Raw genomic sequence first — 21,628 nt, 5'->3', positions numbered from 1 at the left:
ATTTATAATAAAAAGAACTCATTAACATATATTATATCGCTACTTGTTTATATTGTGTGTGTGTGTGTGTGTGTATATGCATAGAACTTACTAGAATTATGCAAGGTGAAGCTTCACTTTATCATTCTAAAAGAATAGAATGCAAGAGAAGGCAACCCATGTGAGGAAGTGAAATGAAAGATGAGATACAAATATCCATTTAATACTTTAAAACCAAAATAACATTTAAGGTAAGTCTCAATCTCACTGAAAACATTGAAAGTATGCCTAACCCAACACTTCTCTAAGGCTTCTTTTAGAAAGCAAAAAAAACCCTTTGAAAAAACAAAGGCAAATTTATATTTAAAAATTAGATTTTTATTAAACAATAAAATATCCATAACAATTGTCATTTTTTTAATATGTGCACTTAACTTGGACCATTTAATTTATGTAAAGTAGAAAGTCTTTTGACTTTACATTTTGCAAAGTCTTTTTGTTATGTGTACTTACATAGGTTCAATTACTTTGTGTAAGTAGAAAGTCTTTGATTTCAATTGCCAAAAGTCTTTTCATTTCCTAGAATGTTACTATTCACTTTTGCATTTTAAATCTTGCTAATCTTGACTTTTGCATTTTAGAGTAGAGGTGTTATAAGGTTCTTTCTTAAGTGAAGCATTGAGTGACACATGGAGGGTCTCTTCTTCCTTGGAAAATTTAAGCTGCTTCATATATAGTATAGATATAACAAATTTTTTTTTTTTAAAGTGTTTTTTTTAATCTAGAGAGAGAGAGAGAGAGAGAAAATATAAAAGACATAAAAGCTTGTGAAGTGGCCAGATTTATCCTTCAACCACCCATGCTTTGTGCTTTGTTTAATTAGGTGAAGGAAGAAAAAGTATGACCCATGTATACAAGCACTTGTTAAATAGGGGGTTGTTTTGTAAGAGGGGGTTGTATTGCCAAACAAGAAGAAGATGTTCACCTTACATACTTTCCTTTCCATTCTTAGTAATTCTTGTCTATCAAAAAATTGTTTAACCTCTAGGATAAGAACGTGCTCTTCTTCTCCAAGTTTCATTTTCATCCTCACCACCATAATCCCTCTAATCCATGGTTGCCTTCTTGATTTTTCTTTGTGTCGTGCTACTCGTCTACTCACATTCTCAAGCATAATCATGCAACACTAGGCACCATGCAGCATCAGGATCCTCTTGTCAAGGAACTGGCTACAAAGCGAACTTGCATAACAGTACGTCAGGATACGATGGCAGTTGCTACAGCATCTACAATCTCAAAGGCAATCGGTAAGAAGGGTGTTGATACACGTGACAGATAGGGTAAGAGTATTCTCAAGCTCCTAAATCTTCCTTTCTACTTGCATCCCTTGTTATTGGGGATTTCACCTTTAAAAATGTAACTACACCACATGAGTTCAAAAGGAGGAGTTTTTTATTCAACACATTGAAAAAAATTAACAAGATAACATTAACAAGAGAGGTTTTTTTAATCAACTTTAGAAAAAAAATTATGTTAGTCTTAAATTCAGCAAAAAGTGTCTCATTCGGACTAGTGAGCAAGAATGTACACCCCAAAATTGAATATGTAGACAGCTAGACATGTAGCTTGTAGATATGTTCAATGAACAACCTAGATAACTTTTCACCTCTTTTTGGCTATCTAAAAGAAGCGTTAGAGGAGAGTTGAGTTAAACAGACTTTCAATATTGTCAGTGTGAGTGAGACTTATCTTAAATGTTATTTTGATTTTATAATATTAAATAAATCTTTTTATTTTACTTTTTAATGTTTTCAATGATGATTGAGACTTGTCTTAAAGGTTATTTTGGTTTTAAAACGATAAATAGATCTTTTTGGCATGCTAAAGGCTTTAGTATGCATAGGGGTGAAGGTAGTTTAATTTTGGTTGTAAGATATGTGTCTCTCAAAAGAGCCTTGAAAATCTTGAAAAGAAAGGAATAATGTCCTTTCAAATGCAACTTTCAAAGCTACTTTAACCACCTTTTAGAAGGAAGCCTTAGAGAAGAGTTGAGGTAGACATACTTTCAAATATATAAATATATAAAGTTGCTCCCATCTCCCATACAAAAACACACATATTGTAGAGACACATACATACATAGAGAGAAGAGAGAAAGAGTATTATCGTCACAAGTGATAATATGACCAATGGGACCAAATAAAAAATGGCAAATGCTTTATGCTAGGTTGATTGATGACCCTCGATGCTTGAGGGAGATGAGGGTGGAAATTGAGCATCTATGAAGTAGTTGGGAGGCTCAAAATGTGACGAAAGCAAGTTTGAATGTGATAAAAAAGTTGAGCACTCAAGTAGGGTATGAAGCTAAGCCATAGAGAATGTTTGCAGATGTTGCCACCTTGGAGGGAAGACAAGGAAGGAGAGTGTCATAGAGTTAAGCCTTGCTTCCAATTATCTGCAGCAACATGCGGGTCACGTACTAGTGTGTGTGTGTGTGTGTGTGTATATATATATATATATATATATATATATATACACATATATGAGAAAATCATGATAAAGCAAAGAAAAATCGATGAAATATGTGAGAACTTAGTTCAAAATGTTTCTTAGTGTGTGTGTGTGTATATATATATATATATATATATATATATATATATATATATATATATCACACACACCCACATGCATGCATGTATGTATGTTTAGCAATTACATACATACATATGGGTCTTTAAATTTCACACCCTCACATGGCTTAACCTTTCTTGCATTCTATTATTTTACAATGTCAAATTGAAGGTTCACCTTGTATAATTCCACTTAAATTCAACCCTGTTTTTCTAAAACAAATAAGGAGAAGAGAGTTGGGCATATATTGAAATTTTATTATTTCCTATACCAATTAGACCTACCTTTTCGTGAAAACAATAAAAATCCTCTTTTCTTTTTTATTACATAAGGCCTTAGTAAAGGGTTGCATTTTGAATAGATTGCAATTCTAGAACATTGGATAAAGCTTTCTAATTAGTGTCATATGGCAAAAAGATTTCTTTTTTACTGCTTTTCAAATATATTTTTAGTAATTATTTTTGTGCTTTTTGAATATATTGTAATCTAAATAGTTTATTGTTATACTTATTTTCAAAAAAATTAATATAACAAATGTTTTAAAATATTGATGTTGCTTTCATGTCTTCCCTCTCTCAAAGAAGCTTCTTATTATTAAATCCATCTCTATAGCCTTATGCAGGCCATAGTGAACTTTCACCTTGTTATTTCACCTTTCATGTCACATTCTCACATGGCTTGACTTCTTTTGCATTCTCTCCTTTTATTGCTAAAGTGAAGCTCACCTGGCATAATTCTAGTAAATTCTACACACACACACACACATATTCTATACTATGAGCTTAAAATTTCAAGGAAGGAGAAGACATCCATGTGTCATACTTTGGTTGACTTCAAAAAAACCATAGAAAACTTCTAATCTAAAATGCAACAGTGAACGGCAAGAAGATTTAAAATGAAAAACTGAATGGTAACATTGCAAAAATACAAATCTTTTTGGCAAATCAAAGTCAAAAGACATTTTTCTTACATAAAGTAAATGTAGTAGTTTAACTATAAAGTAAATATAGCAGTCTAAGAGAGAGAGAGAGAGAGAGAGAGAGAGAGAGAGAGAGAGAGAGCGCAAGCGCATGCTCCCATATAATCAACTAGAGTAAAATATATATAAATATATAAGGTTTCTCCCACCTCCCATACACAAACACACATTTTGTAGAGACACGTACATACATAGAGAGAAGAGAGAAAGAGTATTATTGTCACACGTGATAATATGACCTATGGGACCAAATAAAAAATGTCAAATGCTTTATGCTAGGTTGATTGATGACTCTCGATGCTTGAGGATGATGGAGATGAGGGTGGAAATTGAGCATCCATGAAGTAGTTGGGAGGCTTGAAATATGAGGAAAGCAAGTTTGAATGTGATAAAAAAGCTGAGCACTCAAGTAGGGTATGAAGCTAAGCCTAAACTACCTTATCGATGCATAGAGAATGTTTGCACATGTTTCCACCTTGGGGGGAAGATGAGGAAGGAAAGTGTCATAGAGTTAAGCCTTGCTTCCAATTATCCGGAGCAGCACGCCGGTCACATACTAGTATATGTATATATATATATATCACACACACACATATATATGAGAAAATCATGATAAAGCAAAGAGAAATCCGATGAAATATGTGAGAACTTAGTTCAAAATGTTTGCTAGTATATGTTTTGAACTAAGTTCTCACATATTTCATCGATTTTTCTTTCCTCTATCATGATATATATATGTATATATATATATATATATATATATATATATATATATATATATATATATATATATATGTCACACACACACACACACATATATATAATAATAGGAAAACCATGGTAAAGGGAAGAAAAGTCTGTGAAATATGTGAGAACTTAGTTCAAATTTTTTGGTAATAATTTTTATTTGATTCTTTGCGAGGAGAAAACTCCATCATTTTATAAAATAATCATTCCCAAACAATGCTTCACCTTATATAATTCTAATTAAACTCAACCTAATGATTTTATCATTTTCTTATTGTTTTAGATAGCCATCGTAACCCTTTCACTTGTTTCCCATTATATCAACAAAATCATTCCCTTCATTCATTTTAGACAAACCAGTGATAAAATCCATGAAAATACTCTCCCATTTCCACTTGGAATATTAAGTGGATGGAGTAATCCTCCAACCCTAATGCTTCTGAATTTTTTGAATCTCACACATCTTGCATTTCAGTGCAAATTCTTGGACATTTTTAATACTATCCACTCACAATTGTGAGTGGATAGTATTAAGAACATCAACAATATACAACAATCTCGAGCTATTAAAATTATTTTTTTCTGATGGATAGGTGTTATGTATCCTAGGATGACCGACCAATGGTCTATCATCACTTTTAATAAGAATTAGCACCAAACTTTGGGAGATGGTTTAGGGGGTCACTATAGTAGTGCATGCATTTCAGAACCCCTGAGATATTTTTGAATTTTAAAAACAAATTTTATATTAAAAGAACCCTTTCTATTCAATTTATTAAAAAAACCTTATTTACATAAATTTTTTGTAGCTTTACAAGAGGAAGAAAGCACTTCTATTGAGCCCATGTGCTATCTTAAATTATTTTTAGTGACTCCCTCATGGCAATGAAGCTCACAGTAGTTGATATGCATACTCTTCCTTTGTAGAATAGGTACTCGCCCTCAATGGTATGGTGTCAATAACTTTTCCCCAATGAATATTATGCTTCTATAGTCACTCCAAGCTAGCTTTCACTCCTCTTCCCAAAAAAATTGCACCTAATTTCTTTAAACTAGTACTCCTTTCTAAGAAGGGAGGTGGTTGCTATAGCTTAAAGTGAAATCAGATATAGTTTTCCATACCTCAGAAAAATTTGTTTATTATAGTGACTCCATGTCCCCTCTCCCAAAGTTTGGTGCTCATTCTTATTAAAAGTGATGATAGACCATCAGAAGCTCATCCTAGGATACATAACATCTATGAACCATCAAACAATAATTTTACTAGCTGACTTTGTTTAAGAATGTCCTAGAATTTGCACTAAAATGCAAGATGTTGAGATTAAAAGGTTTCAGTGCTAAAAAAGAGCTGAAAAGTTAGCTAGGTTGTTCATTGAACATATGTACAAGCTACATGGCCTAGCTATCTGCATATTCAATTTTTGATAGAGATAAAAGTTCGATCTCATTTTTTGGAGGGAATTCTTCAAAGAGCTAGATAATTCTCTAAGACATATGTTAGTAAAAATTGATCTAGTTGTGAGGAGCCTTAGGGGGTATATGTCCATGCTCACTAGTCTGAATGAGACACATACTTTTGAATTTAAGGCTAACATATTTTTTTTCTAAAGTTGAATAAAAAACCCTCTCTTGTTAATGTGATCTTGCTAGTTTACATCAATGTGTTGAATAAAAAACTCCTTCTTGTGAACTCCTATGGTATACAAACATTTTTTTGAGGTGAAATCCCCAAGAACAAGGGATGCAAGTAGAAAGGAAGATTCAAGAGCTCTACAGAGATAGGACACAAAGTAGATATCACGCCTTCTAGAGAGAAGTCAACAACCATTTGAAGAGATAAAGGGCTGAATTCTTGAACATCCACCTAGGTCATTTATAGCCATCTCTTCATACTTGAAGAAGAATATAGAGTAATTGCTTGGCAGGGCTTCAGTGATGGACACATTCGAACCCCGGGAGCCCACTCTTTTCTTTTCCACTACTTGAACATTTAGGCCCCCCAAGGGGGGGGAGGTCCAAAGCATCTCCAGATACTTGTTACACGAGTGTATACAACATGAATAAAAAAAACATACTATACTAAGACAAGGATGCATCCAAATTCTTGAGATAATATTATAAATATTTAAACATACTGAGTTGTACAATTGTTATTTAACATTTGAAAGCTCACACCATTAGGAAAAGTTTGGACTCAAAAATGGGCCTTGTAAGAATTGTTGATGTGGCATAGCTTTCAAAAAGTGGGGATCGGTAATTTTTTTGCAAATAAGATCCAAACTTGTCGGAGGGTGGATATTTAGAATCTACTCTTCAAATGCTATCTATTGATATATAGCATGCATGTATCGGACATTGCCTTCATGTAGATCTAGAAAAAGGTGATTTTAGATTATCGTAACGGTAACAAAACCTGGTTGATTGAAAAAAAAATGGCATAACTTTCATAGAAGTCATCCAAAATTTTTGGACCTTGGCTCTTTAGCATCCATTTTTCAAGAACTTTTCAATGATAGGTCATATCATGGGGTTCTAAGCAATATTTAGAGGGGTTTACCGGGTTGCTTTCTTTTGTACAACTTTGATGATGTGGCACTCTTAAAAGGCCCAAAAATGAGTTCAAAATTTTTCTAATGCATTACATATAGAAACTACAATGCTCATGTCAAGAGGAGCATTTTATTTTTGTAACATGGATGGGTCCTTTAATTTTATTTTTTCCTTATTCGCCTTCGTGCCAACATCTACACAAAAGCATAACCAAGCTCATTAGGACATTTAGGATACAAGGAAAGTTCTAAATAAGGCATACTTGAGAATGTTCTTACCCTATATCACGTGTATCAACATCCTCCTTCACGGTTTCCTCCAAGATTGTGGATGTTATAGAAATTGTCATCGTATCCATACCCTTTCCACCTTGCTGTTATGCAAGCTAGCTTTGTAGTTAGTTCCTTTACAAGAGGATCCCGATGCATGGTTTTTAGTGTCGCATGGTGTTGCTTGGGAATGCGTTCCAATGAGTAGCACGAGACAAAGAACGATCAATAAGGCAACCGTGGCTTAAAGGGATTGTGGTGGTAAGAAGCTGGAAAATCCTGCCCTCCTCATCAACACACTCAAACAGTTAGATACTTCTTCTTCAATAATGTATGGCAGACAAGGAACAACCGGGTGTTCGAAGGAGATCCTGAGGTGGCAAGCTTCATAGAGATTATACAAGAAAGAAAAGTGCTAATATGGACGCTCGGGTGCAAGCAAAATTGGGAAGATTGGTCTAGGACTACTCATGCCTTATTGTCAACATATGGTAAGTAAAGCCTAAAAATTTTGTTCAAATGCTTGGTGAAAGACCATGCTACGAGGCGGCAAACATCTTGCTTGTAAACTTTTTCACCTCAAGGCTCGATATGAGCTTGAGGTTGCTTTTGTAATATTATAATGTGTTTAATACAATACACTCAAATTGTGAGTTTTGCCCCCCAAAAAAAAAATGAAACTTGGAGAAAAAGAGCACATTCTTATCCTAGAGGTTAAACAAATTTTTAATAGATAAAAATGCTAGGAATGGAAACGAAAGCATGTAAGATAAACAATTCCTTCTTGTTTGGCAAAACAACCCCCTCTTTAAACAAGTTTCTTTATGTTTGGTAAAACAACCCCTTGTTTAACAAGGGCCCATATGTATGCATAAGTATCATTGCTCGTATGCATGAGTGATACTTTTTCTTCCTTTACCTACGTAAACAAAGCATAAAACATGGTAGGTTAAAGCTGGTCCTTTGACAAGATTTTCTTTCTTTTATGTTCTCTCTCTCTCTCTCTCATTTTTTTTTTTAAATTGCAAAATACACAATGGTGAGTAATTTATATTGACAACCTCAAAAAATTACAAATTCTTGCCATGCTCGTGTCGAGCCATGGAATCTCCCAGAGACCATAGATACATCGGTTAATAGGGAGCCACCCCACGGCAAGATAGGGCTCAGTCCCTTATCTAGAGGGTCGGTACCAATTATTCTGCTCCGTTCATCAGAGTTCCTATGTTTCCCAAAGGCTAAGATTGCCCTCCTACTTTCTTATATTATCTCTATGAAGCTGGATAATTCCACGGTGTTATCGAATACTCGTCAATTCCTAGCCTTCCAAACCTCTTTGAAGTAGCAGAATCTCATCATTTGTGTTGTAATAAGCAGCTCCTAGCTCTTGAAAAACGTCCATCCTAGAAAAAGATTGTTCTTAAAAAACCTATCTTCCAGGTCATCTGAACCCGTATGCATATATGGCTATCATTCTTGCCCCAAAAGAAATGTCCACAATGAGACTCCTAGAGCTTCCGCGGTTGAAGCTCCAAAAGAGGATGGTCATTGCGAAGGATCACCTCTTTCCTATGCTTGGGGAAAGGTAAGGGAGCATGATACCTTTATCCTATTTGACCCTGGCTCTACTCACAACTTCATATCAATGAAGTTGGCCACTAAGTTGGGCATTCAAGCTTTTGAGATGGGAGATACTTTAGCTGTCGATGGAGCTTTTAAGGGACAACAAGCCTCTGTTACTCCCTTGATTGGGAAGTTGAGGCTTCATGTCCAAAGCTACATCGACAAAGAAGACTTTTTCATCTCTCCTCTCCAACATGAGGATGTTATCTAGGGGCACCGTGGTTCAACCACATGGCTGCCAACATGAAGTTCCCCGAAAGGAGAATCTACTTCACCTACAAGGAAAAGAGCATGTATATAGATGCTAATGAGTCATGTCGTACTATACCACTTGTAATTTCACCTGCTTTTAAAAAATCAATGAAAAGATCAGTTTTCTCGTACATGATTTTTGTCAAAGAGTCTCTAAATGATGTAATGATTTAATAAAACAAAGTGGTAGGAATCAAGAATAATCAGACTTGTCTAATTTTCTAAATGGATTCCAAGATGTTTTTATCGATGATATCCCTATGGACTTACCTCCAAAATGAGGGAATGATGACCATCAAATTGAGCTCCTACCAGGAAGCTCACCGCCTAACAAGCCTCCTTATTGAGTTTCCCAAGCTGAACAAGAGGAGATCATGAGGCAAGTATAAAAGCTGGTAGGCAAAGGGATGGTGAGATCTAGCTCCTCTCCCATTTGTTCTCCAATCCTTTTAGTGTAGAATAAAGATGGTACATACCGCATGTGTGTGGACTATCAAGCGCTAAACCATATCACTATCAAAAACAGATTTCTCGTACCACAGGTAGAAGATCTAACTGATAAGCTAAAAGGTTTGACCTACTGAATATGTCCTAAAGACTCTGTTCCGTACAACATTTGGTCTTTATGAATATCTTATCATGCCTTTTGGTTTGAAAAATGCTCCAGTCACATTCAATCGTTTCATGGAGAAAATCTTTAGACCTTACCAAAAATTCACTAGAGTGTTCTTTGATGACATCATCATCTACTCCATGTCCTTGGAGGAGCAGAAGCAACATCTCCAAGTGATTTTTCAAGCTTTGAGGAGAACAAGCTTTTTATTAATCAAAAGAAGAGTGAATTTTTCTTTCAAGAGATATATGAAAAAGATCTTTTAGTTGTTCTACATGCCCTAGACACATGGAAGCACTCTCTATTGGTGAATCCATTTATTTTGCAAACGGTCCACCAAAGACTCAAGTACTTCATGATGCAAACCAAGCTTTTTTTTTGCAATTTAATTTTCATATTGCTCACATTGTTGTTAAGTACAATCAAGTGATCGATGCACTTTCATGATGACCAAGAGTCAATGCGGTGTCTATAGCAACTCACAATGATCTATCTTTTATGATCGATGAGTATGCTATTGACCTTGACTTTAAAGTCATAATGTTAGCCCTGGCATTGGGGAAGAAAGAAGAACCATTCACCTTGCAGGATGGTTATCTTCTCCATGGCAATAGGCTATGTGTTACTCACTGTCTTCATGAGAAAGTCATGTATGAATCCCATGCTCCTCCGTATGCAGGTCATAGAGGCATTCAACCTACTCTTCAAGGAGTAGAAACATACCATGAAAGTAGACATACAAGAGTGTGTTTCAAAATGTGTGGCATGAAAAAGGTGCTATAGCATGGTAATATTATCCAACAATATCTTATTAAGTTCAATAATTATCCTTTTAAAGATGTTAGATGGATGCAAGGAGTACAACTTAAGGATAGTATGAACCTTGTCAATGCTTACAATGCTACATTAGAGTAAGATAATTTACATATTTCTTTTAAATGGTCAATTTTTTGTCTTATAAGACTAATTCTCTTTTTCTTGTGCACGAAGTTAAGTAGTATGCATGCTTAGAAGCATGTTTGTGATGTCGACGTCTCTCAAACACCAAGTAGAATTTGTCACTCTACTTTGGGAGAATGAAATGGACTCAAGAGCAAACATGCTTGTGGCGTGGCTAAGTTTCCCCAGCCTCAAATGGATTAGTCATCCATCTTGGAATGATTTAGTAGAGTAAAAATGGATCCTCTACCCGCTAATAAACATAGACTAATCACTAAGGCTTTATCTTCTCTACCTCATAGTCAAGAACAACTATGATTTCAAGAGAGAGGTAATGTCATAAAATCTAATATCTAACTAACCCAAATGATTTTCTCATATTAAACTGATCATTTAATGTGGGAGAATAAATAGGAACAAGAGTAAGAATATAGAAATGTGCTTGTGGATCTATCTCAACACGGGGCCAAAGTCAATGGGTCCAAATGAGAGATGGTCTGTCAAAGAGCTAGCAATGGAGTTTAAAGAACTTATGGTTAGCTTCATAGAAGACCTACAAAGGTTAGTGCTAAAAGTACTTAGACCTAGGGCCTTAGGTTAAGCTAGGCCCGTGCATTTGGTGTTTAAAAATTAAGATGCTAGGCATGCTTGATGACTAAGTTACTTGTCCAAGCCGGCCATGTTCTTAAGGTGTTTCAAAGTGATCAAGCAACCCTACAAAGAAGGGGAGGGGGGGGGGGGGGGGGGGGGGGGGGGGGGGGGGGGGGGGGGGGGGGGGGGGAGCCTACAAGCTAGGGGCATGAGAGAGTGTGTGAACCCATGCTCATGCTAAGCCTATACATGATGAGTAAGGTTCTTGAGAAGCTTCCCATGCTTGGAGGTAAGGTACTTAAGGGGATTGAGTCAAAGAGATGCCCTACAAAGGAAGAGGCGAGCCCCAAATCTAGGGGTAATTTTGACCAACTCTCACTCACCGAAAAGGCACCCCTTCCTCAAGGGGCAAAAGGACACATGTCAAGCTCTCCTTATGCTTAGCCACATGGGGTGCTTGAATCCTATTGGCTAGGATTAAGAGGGGTCCAATGAGAATTAATTGTCTAAAGAAATTTCCAAGCCCTCTCTCTCTCTCTAAGGGGAAAGCAGGACACTTGTCCAAATGCTACCATGGTTTCTTGATATGCACTATGTATGTGATTGGCTAGGATTTTAGGGGTCCGATCAAATGCAGGCATTAGCTACAATGAGGGGTCAACCAAAGCAATTTGGGGGTGTGCTTGGGGGGTATACTCTCTCTCTCACACACTCACATGCTCATTCTCACTTGGTGAAAGTGCAAGAACTCCATCTCCTTCTCCAATCTTGTTGAGAAGTTGAGAGCCTACACCAACACTCTTGGCTATGTAATGCAAATCCAACCAAGAGACATGCTTCAATGCTTAATCTTGCCATCTTCTCCATTTTTATTACTATGCTATTATGCTATGCTAATCAAGAAGAGTGATGATAAGTGAGGAACTATCTCTTTCTCATATGAATGTTTCTTCTTCCTCTTCCCTACCCTCATTACATGCTAGCTCTCTCCACCTTCGAAGGTGTTTGAGGTCTTGGGACTGCGATCGGGGATAAGTTAATGCTTTCATCTAGCTAAGCTACAGGCATAATTGGGGTTCATGAAGCTCTCTATCTTCATTGCACCATCCAGGTCTTAAGGAACACAAAGCTTGTATTGTATCAAGTCTCTCTTTATGGGAGAAACTATAACTACAAAATCCTTTTGGAGGGGAGATTGGCTCCACATTAATCTGGTCCTCAATTGTTGTCATGTTCTCTGATTCTCTCTCTTGCAAAAGTATTGTTCCAAGTTAATTAAGTATAATGGTTATATTGCTACCGCTAATTAAATTCACCCTCTATGTTCTCAAAGTAGTCTCATAAAAATGCTCACTATAGTTCTTTTGATTCCGCTATTTTCAATGTTCATAGGCCATTTCCATTACATCCCCTTCACCGACCTGTGGAGAATCTTGGATGTCCTTTGGTCTCGTAATTCTCTGGCCTTCGGTGTTGTGCTGCTTTGCTTTGTTGTCCCATTCATCGATCTGTGGCGGATCTGGGTCGTCCTTCAATGTTGTGATGCTCTATCCTACGATGTTGTATTGCTCTATTTTGTCGTCCCCTCTACTGGGACAGCTCTGGAGTTTTTTGCTTTGTATCATCACGTTTGACAAGCACTTGTCTAACTCCACATTGTCATAACATATATTGGTGAGACACAAAGAGCTTTCACTACCGCTCGGGTGCGTGTCTTGTCTTTCGGTCCATCGGTCTTTGACAGACCTATCCCATTTATATTGAGGAGGCTTACTCTATGGTGCAAACCTGGTTGTATTGCTCTTGAAATTTCTCTAATTGTTGGCATGTGATATTGGCGGAGGAAAACATTTTGGAGGTGGTATGTCTTTCTCGTACAAGGTGAATTCCAATACTTTGGTCCGATTTTTATTTTGGCCTTCTAGTTCTTTTTCTAATGCTTGGTGTCCATTGCAGGGCTCTGTAGCTTTGGGTGGATGCGGGGCTACATGGCCAAAAGTGATGGTAATAGTGGCACCCGACTCATTGTCACAAATGGTCCGCGGCGGCTGACGTTGATAGAGCAACGATAAGCATACTATATTAATTCTTGAACATACTTTATTAGTATGCTCTTACACTTTGTGTTGTTATTGTAGCTCTTATTTGTGCCATCACGAACATATCACCAATGAAGTCAAAGAGAAAGGGTTCTATGGCTGTATGGCTCACAACATAAATGTTTCAAGAAATTTTCCAACACTCTGTCTTTTGTGGATTATAACATCTTGTTGCCTTTGTCTGAGCATCTCAAACCACTCTTCAAAGATATATGCTCAAATAAAACCGCCAATATGGGATTTGGAAAGACAATAAGATGCTCTTAGTTAAATTGGTGAGGTTGTTTGTATATGGCGTGATTTTGTTATGCTCTTTTCAGGTGTTTGGATCTCTTGAGGTTATGAATGTCAATAGTGTTTTCTTGGAGTATTTGTGTGGAGTATGCAAAACAGGTCAAGGTAATTTTCAAAGTTCAAACCCTTAGTGTTTTTCATGTAACAAGACTATTGAAATATGGAAAGTTCCCACTCTTCAAGAAAAGTTTGTTGATTGTGATGGTAATGTAGGAAATATGACGCAGCTAAGTAGATAATTGAGTAGATTACTTAGTAGAGAGAGATAATTTACACACACAAGAGATTATAGAGTAGAGAGAGAGAGGTAGAGATTATAGAGTAGAGAGAGAGAGAGGTAGTACACATGATATACGTGGTTCACCCAACGTGGGCTACGTCCATGGGAAAGCAACCACTCAATGGCTTTAGCACTTCAAAACAAGAAGTAGGTTACAAAGGGATTATACCCTTTTGGATCTCCCACCTTGCTTCACTCTCACCACCTCACACCCACCTTGTTGTATCAACTTCACACTGTGAAATGTGTGTAGAAATGGCTTCCTTTTATAGGCCAAAAGGTTTGCCCTCTCTCATGAGAGGCAGCCATGTGTAGCCGCCCTTGTGTAGATAAGTCCAAATCGGACCCTTCAATCCGCCCAGGTGTGGCCGCCCTTGAGAAGACAAGTCCGCTTTTCAATTCGGCCACCGGCCATTGACTTCCGATCATCAACCACCAGCCATTACTACTGGCCAACCGGCCAACCAACCGGTCGTTTTTCGACCACTTTCCAGCCGCCATCCAGCCATAATATTCCGGTGAAAATTTTGATTTCCAAGGAGTGATTGTATTTTTTGGTGAGTTATTTTTCTTCATGCACAATGGCTTATCCTCATAATGGGGGCCTTACAAATGTGCGTTTTTTACACAAAAAATTACAAGGGGTAAATCAAACTCCATAATTAACAGATAAATTAATTGCAGTCACTTTGCATGGAAAGATTGTTGATTAGATACTTTGATTGATATCTTCTTTCTTGCACATGTATGAGACTGATCTAGTAGGTTTGAAATCTTCCTTGGTGGGAATGAAGAGAGGTGGCCACTTCTCAATAGATGCACAAGGTTATGTAAAAATCTTTAAATCTAAGTAATAAGAGACAAACCTTGTTTCTCTCTTTGCATAGTAGCCTTGCCTTACACCTATCTAGCAAGATAATATTTTGCCAAGCTGTCAACACTATCCTTTTGTATGTAGGCATTATGGCGATGTCTCTTAACAAGAAAACTACCTTTTGTATAAATGGCATGACGTCAAGAATTGATGCAGGTTTTCTAAAGAAATCTTTTTGCAATCAAGATGTTTTAAGGGCATTTTTGTTTGTGTGTGTGATGTGAGTATTTCTATCCAAAAACTAGAAGAAAAATTGGTCAACACATTGTTGTACAAAGTCTTTCTCAAGACACTGAGATCATAAATGTTTGGCTTACAAGAACTAATTGAGTGTTGCTATCAATCAATTTGATCACTCTAGCTTGCCATGTGTTGGAGATGCAATGTATTGTTCACGTGTTTCAAGAACAAAATCATCAACATTCTTTTAATTCTAATCCTTGCATTCCTTATTCTTCCTCTTCTCGTGGCTTGTTTGTCTGTTTTAGCCAAAATGGCTTGTTTGTTTATACACAATCAACTTTACACAAGAAACATAAGTGTTGCTTTTGATCTAAAGATCTTGCTGCTAGCTTACTTGATGTTGTGAGGACTTTTCCAAATGATAGTGCATTACAAATAGCTACACAATTTCAAACCCAAGTCCCTTCCTCTTACACTTTGAAACAAATTCAAACAAAAGTTTACTCTATATGGATAATTTTGCATGAAGACAATGTTGTGTGTCCATTATATAAGGGATCAAAGAAACAAAAATATGTGAAAGAAATATTAGACACTCCTTGTATGCATGTTATAGTTGTAGAAGCCTTTTGTTCCAAAAGAATTTGCACCATTTGATTCATTGGAAGTTTCTTTTCTTGAAACCTTGGTGGGATTGAACACATTTAGCATTGCTCCATATAAAAGAGTGTGCTTGTCTTGCAAACAAAGCTTAAAAACTCAAAAAACACCACTCTTTTGCATTTATCCACATTCTCAATTGAATGAAAGTATTGCAAGTATCACATTATTGAATGGAATTGAGAAACACATTGTGTCTCTTTGCAATTGTTTCACGAAAATTCAAGAGCTCAATTATGAGGGTCAATATGGGATGCAAGGGAGTGTCGTTAATGTCATGGATGATTTAACAAGAATTCAAGCAATCTTACCATGTTTCAATAGTGAGCACGCAACAATCCTTGTAGAGACTAAGCATAAAGTTGAGTATGACCATGCATATCTTAGTGGTGGTGTTCGTCCCTTTTATGTGATTCAAGCATTGAAGGACTTAATTCACACCTCTTTGTACAAAGAGCACAAATCCTCTATTAACTATACTTGGGCTTCTAGCTTTCATATGAGTCCACATGTAATATTGCATGAAGAAGAAGATGAGGTTGATGAGCTGGGGGATGAGCATTCAGACACCCTTGTCCATGGTATCTACTTCTCACAACAAGTCATTGATCATAATGTACATGCACGTAGTGTTGCACCCTACACAGGATTGATTCCATTGAGCTTGTTTGATGATGCCGATTGTGAGGTATTATCATTCCCATCTTTATTCTTTGGAAAACAAAGAGCCTACGCTCACCTTGCAAAGAAAAAATACCTAAAAGTGGCACAATGGGAGCTTAAAAACAAAGATAGATGCTTTGCCATGGATATTGAAAACTTGTTCTTCAAGGTGATGAAGATTATCATTGGCAAGGTGCTTGGCTCTATATGGGTGCGTCTACAGAAGAGAAAATTGCAAGGTAGAAAATTATATGCAAAATATGTTTTAAAAAACACTAAAATTGAGAAAATACTATCATTCCAACTAGGATATCATGACCTTCAATCATTGCGAACGTCATCAGATTACAAAACCAAACTCAAGTGCAATGTGTTCACCATGATTAGACAAGTAGGCCAACCTACTTTTTTGTCACTCTATCATGTGTGGAGCAAAGATGGAATCCATTGCATGAATGTCTTACTATGCTCAATCCACAAATCAAAAAATCTGATTTTCAAACTACTACTCAATTTATTTGTGCATTGGTGCGTGCTGATTCTATCATTATAGCTTGATACTATGTCCATAGATTGCACTCAAGAAGGAGTTGAAACAAAATTTAAAAATACTTGGCCAAATCATGGATTTCTTCTTCCTTCACTGAATTTCAACATAGGGGAAGTCAGCATGACCATGGATTAATTTTGGATTAACAATCCTACTTCCTTCAAACAACTATTAACAACAAATTAAAGAAAAAAAAACCATTTATAATTCAATGCTTGACCATATTTGGGTGAGGAGCCAACAACCTCACTACATCTACGACACAAGATTTTGCTTTTGGTCGGATCATTCAACCACATATATACTACAACCAAAATAAACTCCATTACAAGACCAAAGACCACCAGAGGGGACACCTCCCTTCCCTCCCCCCCCCCCCCCCCCCCCCCCCCCCCCCCCCCCCCAAGAGCAAAGAAAATCCGAGTTCACCTCATGCCAAACAATAACAATTCCTCCAACTAAGTATTGTACTTCAACACTACCTACCTCGAAACCCTGTTCCATTCGTTCCACCATGTGTATCAAATACAAATTTTGTAATCTACTACCATTTTGTCAATATAGTTTTTTCCTCGATCTCAAATCTAAGCAGGAGGACACAACAATTCTTTTGTCTCCGAAATATTCTTCTTCAATGCAATTTTGATCCAAAAAAACAGACCTCATGTTTTTATCACTTTTTAAAATAGAGAGCTTCGCAACTAGAATTTTTTCCTTCTCAAACCATGTGTTGTTGGATTCAATAGGTTGTCACTTGCCTCTCTTTCCGGTTAAGTTATGCTGTACATTTTTTATAAGCGCAAATCATTTCTATGACATGCCTCGTGATTTTATCACCTGGTCTTCCTTTACTTATTTAAACAAAGCAGAAATCATGGTGGTTAAAAGGCTAAAGATGGCCACTTGACAATATTTTTTTTCTTTTATGCTCTCTCTCTCTCTCTCTCTCTAAATTTAAAAGAAAAACTTAAAAAGAAAATTATTTTTCCTATAAGTCTAAAAGTGCACACTATTCGGTATGACCCTACATTCTTTAGATTAAAAAAAGTGCATGCATACATCTCAAACTCTCTCTCGAATAATCAAATCTCTCTTACACAAAGGACTTAGGAGAACACCAAAGTAGGTACGTACATGCTTCTTTGTATGTCGTCATTGTACAGTGATGTAGGGATTGTAGAGATAAAGCAACATGGGCATAAGGAAGCACAGATGAGAGAGAGAGAGAGAGAGAGAGAGAGAGAGAGAGAGAGAGAGAGAGAGAGAGAGAGAGAGAGAGAGAGATGGTGTGGATATGTGTGGTTTGAAGGCGCAAAAGATTTGTGCTTTATGATTTCTAGTATCCCATGTGCCCCCCTTCCCCTCTACTAGTGTTCAACATCATGAGATTCTCTAGATGAGGCTCTGCCTCGCATGGGGAAGATGCTCTTGATGATCTAGGAATTATAGTGGAAAGTGTCCAAAACTTGTTGTGTGATGTGTTTTTGATCTAATGCAATCTCTATGGCTACTTTCAGATAGGAGATGGCCATTGTAACAGGCTTGGACATTCCAAGTGACAAATCAATAGCAACACACGGACAAAAACTTTGAAAGCAATGAACTTTAATAGAGAGAGAGAGAGAGAGAGAGAGAGAGAGAGAGATAATCGGCATAGCCTGACGTAGTTTTGTGCCTAGAGGTATTGTCCCCAAGGTTTGGTGCCCCTTTTGGTATCTCTTTATCATTAATCATTGCAAAGTACAACTCTTGAGGGACCTTCGCTCTCACACTCTGCATCCAAATCCTCTGTAGAGTGAGGACCCAAGCGCTCTTTTATTCTTACAAGGGATGCCCAAAAACAGAGCCCCAAAAGCATTCAGTTCAAAAGCACTAAATCCCAAAAGCCCTTGCTCCCATAAGCTATTTAGTTCTTGATAGCTTTCTCAAGTTGGTTGGTCCAGTTTCTCTTGTCCACTTGGCCATTTCTCTTCCAGTTGGTCATTCCACATCATCACTTTGTGCCATCTCCCCCTCTTGAAAGAATTGTAATCTCCCTTGATTACGCTTGTAAAAACAGCCAAAGGAAAAAAAAAATCTTCAATAGACACTGACTCTAAGTACTGACGCACTAGACAACGCATATCCAATACTTGCACGAAGACGACAACCACTGAACATTCACATCACTATCCACTTTGAGATCTTTAGATGAGAATGATGATCATCAAAACATATTTAGTAATCACATCAAGATCTCACCAATCTCTAGTGGATGTCTGGATTGACTAAATGTTGTTACTATCATATCTTTTTATTTCACATTTCAATCAAGCAAACCATGCCCATGACTATCCTCAGAAGACACTACATCCCACATAGCATGCAATTCACAAAATAAGACACTTAGTTCACATGGAACACTTGTATTTCAATCATTCAATCTAGCTATCTCATTCCGTCAGAATTCTTGATGCACCTAGATTACTGTGTAGTCATCTCATCCTTTCGGAACTCTTGATGCACTCACACCAGTATCCAATCATCTCATCCTTCCGAAACTCTTGATGCATTCACACCAATATCCAATCATCTCATCCACATAGAAATCTTGATGCATCGTAATCTCATTCACTTAGGCATCACATCCAGATCTCACTAATCTCTAACAGATGTCTAGATACACTAAGTTCAAATCTATCCAAACCTAGGACCACGATTCTTGGAGATGTGTTTAGAAACTGTATCTAGATTCACACCCCAATAGAAGAGAATTGTATCCTTTTTTTATTAATCTTAAATTTTACAAGTGTGTTTTCTTTTTGAAAAACAAGATAGCTAGAGCAGTGCACCTTAGTATGATCACCGATGAGTAGTCATCATAGGTTATGGTGGACCTACACAGTGGGTTAGAACATAGATAGTGCACACTCCCACCTAGATAACCCAACAACGTGCCTGTGACTTCTTGTAACTCATACATATCACGATATACTTGCACATAGGAAGGGTTGATGCCTTGGAGTGTTGGATAGATCCGCCAGAAAAGATAGTTAGAATCAATAAGATGGCATGATCATGAAGAATGCTCATTATGCATATGTGAGCATTATGCATATGTGAGCATTGAATGTTTTTATCTTCTCATAGAGATGTTAAATCCATGTTTTGAATCAAAAACATTATTGTACTTGAAAAGAAATTTTATTCAATACCCATATGGATGTGTGTTTTTAGCAGTTCCAAGATGGAAGCTTCTAGAAGGGAGATTCTAGAAGGAAGGTTCCAAAAGGAGGACACATGGCAGAACACTTGTCCAAAAGATGAGACACTTGTCAAAAAGCTTTCAAAGGAAGAGACAACTGTGTGAACACTTGTCATACCAATTTTATCTTTTACTAAACACTTGTCACAATCCTCTTCAACTTTTTCTTTTTCTCTTGAGGCAACTTCCCTATAAATAAAGCCTCTTTCCCTTTCATTTCACCATCTCTTCCTTGTTGAATTTTCCTCTACCATCAACCCAAGAAACCCCCTTCATTACGATCACCATCTCTCTCTACGCTTACTATTCCTTCATCCTCAAGAAGACATATCTCTCTCTCTAGCTTGCTGTTTTTCAAGACATCACACCTATAAATCTAAAAAAATTGCTGTTTCCCCTCAGTTTTGCGCTCTTCTATTCATCCTACAAGCAACAAAGACACTAGATCTCTTCCCTAGCATATGCATCAACTAAATTTTATCTTTGTACATATGTTTGAGAAGTCTACTTATGTTTACTTTTATGCATGTGCACATGTCATCTTGCATAATCTACAAGTGTGATTCTACTTAAACTCACTCTCGAGTTGATTGTAGCTGATCTCAATCCTAAGGAACTTGGGTTGAGTAGAAATCTATTTCCTTCGGGGAGGGGGGGTTGCCATCTTCAACCCTCATTTTGCCTCTTGTCTCTTTGAAGTGTTGTGAATAATATTATGTCAAGTTCTTTAAGCATTAAGCACTCTTAGTTGTACGGGGCTCTTACAGTGGTATCACAGCTTTGGCTTGATCCTCAGCCCTATGCTACTAGTGCTTATAGTTGCTTGTGTGCATATTTTCTTGAGCATCTCTTTGTTGCTTATGGAAGAAGCTAACACTGCTATCTTACAAGCCCTTCAAAGTTTTCAAGAGGATAACCCCTCCATCTGAGAACAACTACTCAAACCCAAGGAGTGTGAGGAGCCTAGTGAAGCTAAGGGGGAGCATCCAGCAAAGCAACATTATCCTAATGGAAGGAACTGAATCACGAAGCCCGTCAGTTGTGAACTCGGGGGATTCACTATATATACAAAATGGAAAGCCACCTACAAGTAGGCAACTTCAATAAAACCCCTATATACGACTCATATTAGGGAATATGACCCCCATTTCTATGCTTATATGATAGTCAATGAAGAAAACTATCATACCCCTATCTTACATATAAAATTTAGGTGTCACGTGATCTAACTAAGTAAAACTAGTCAAAGAGTGTGTAGCATAGTGACTCGCTACGTACTAAGGAACCACTTCTGTTGATAACTAGATGTACCCTCAATGTGTCTTAGTTTGACTTTCAAACTAAGTGCCAATCAGCCTACATGCTGGCTACTCGTCCAATTCTGACCCATCCAATGGTGGTGTAAATCAACCCTTGATTTTCTCCATCAACCTTTGACCTGGTCCATATCAGCCCTTATCTATGATCGACTTGATGCAAAATTTGATGTGTGACCTGATAAAAAAATTCCTCGGAATTCATCTGAGTTCTAGTACACACTGGTGACCAATTGTTACAAGTAATCAACCTGGGTCAGTTCGCCCCCCCCCCCCCCCCCCCCAATAAATA

At 37.2% G+C, this 21,628-nt stretch overlaps 1 long non-coding RNA gene across 1 annotated transcript; it reads left to right on the top strand.

Annotated features, from left to right (window-relative positions):
* Nucleotides 1-964: 964 nt before the first annotated feature.
* Nucleotides 965-13,544, top strand: LOC147436755 (uncharacterized). Its single transcript, XR_015184702.1, has 2 exons — nt 965-1,286; nt 13,130-13,544. It is a non-coding gene; the product is annotated as an uncharacterized LOC147436755 (long non-coding RNA).
* The last annotated feature ends 8,084 nt before the right edge of the window (nt 13,545-21,628 follow it).

Source organism: Adiantum capillus-veneris, chromosome 17 (genome assembly GCF_014529385.1).
Source record: "Adiantum capillus-veneris isolate H3 chromosome 17, ASM1452938v2, whole genome shotgun sequence".
Taxonomy (NCBI): domain Eukaryota; kingdom Viridiplantae; phylum Streptophyta; class Polypodiopsida; order Polypodiales; family Pteridaceae; genus Adiantum; species Adiantum capillus-veneris.
Note: the sequence above shows the minus strand (reverse complement) of the source record. Positions and strands in the feature narration are given on the sequence as shown.